The following is a 1,158-nucleotide window of genomic DNA, read 5'->3' as shown; positions in this document are numbered from 1 at the left end:
AGGAGTTCCTTTTGTGGTAACACCACCCCTGCTCTCAACTAGAGCTCCCTGTAGGAGTTCAAAGGCAGGGCTGGGCAAAGGCAGATCCGGGGCTCCTAGGTCTGAAGGGGACCTGACCCCAAGGCATTCAGTCTCTCGGTGAGGGGAGCTGAGTCAGCCCTGGAGTACATGCCGAAGGTGAGATGGGAAGCTGTGCCTTGAAGCCCAGGGAAGGGGACTATGGAGAATTTCTGAAGAAGCTGGGGCAGCCTCAGTGCTGCGGCGGCGAGGGGCGGGGGATGGGGGACAAGGGAGAGAGGACGGGTATGTCCTCGGGAAGGACTCCTAACTACACCATGCTTCTGATTCTTCAAATGTCAAGTGGGGACAAGCGATCCTACCGCACAGTCACAGTGAGCTGGAGTTAGTACAGTGTAAAGAAGACAGTGCTGGGCACTGAGAAAACCCTTACAAGACTGGCTGAGCTCCTTACTATTATTGCTGTCAACATTATTGGGCACCAATGGTTATTCAGACTCTATAACCCAGAGGAAATTTTCCCTCATAATAGTCCCATCACCTTTGAGAGGCAGCAAACCCTTTTGCATGGTAGCTTTTGGGTAATGTTTTGAAGGGCCTTCAAATTCTGATACTCAAGGTCTGTGTGTTATAATAGCGTGCTTGCACTTTATTCCCATTTCTCAAAGGTCATTTGTGCTTCTTATTAAAACCAAGTATCTTTTCCAAAATAGTTGTGCAGCCTTTGGGGATAGCTGCTGTCCAGACCTTCTAGCCCAAACTCCGAAGCCACTTTGGGTCTCTTCCCTTTCTTCACTCCAGAGCCAATCCAAGTCCTGCCTCACTTCCCCTCCTAAAATGTTTTTAAAAACAATTTAACACGGATTTATTGCAAGGTAGAAAATACAGGGACATGTCATCCTTCTGTGTGTGCTTGGTTAGTGAGGAAAGCAACTCTTGAATGTTTGTCCTTGCTCCTTTATTTCTTTGAAATTCAATTCCTGCTAACTTTTCTCATACAACCTCTAGTTGTCAGAATGGAACGGAGCAGGGTCACATCTGGGGACTCCAAGCTCCTTGGCCCCGTGGCTGCTCCTTCAGAATCCCTGCTGCCTCCGTCTGCAGCTCCACAATACACCTCTTCTGGCCTCACCTCTATTT

Source organism: Mustela erminea, chromosome 16 (genome assembly GCF_009829155.1).
Source record: "Mustela erminea isolate mMusErm1 chromosome 16, mMusErm1.Pri, whole genome shotgun sequence".
NCBI lineage: Eukaryota > Metazoa > Chordata > Mammalia > Carnivora > Mustelidae > Mustela > Mustela erminea.
The sequence above is the reverse complement of the archived record's forward strand: the minus strand, read 5'-3'. Positions refer to the sequence as shown.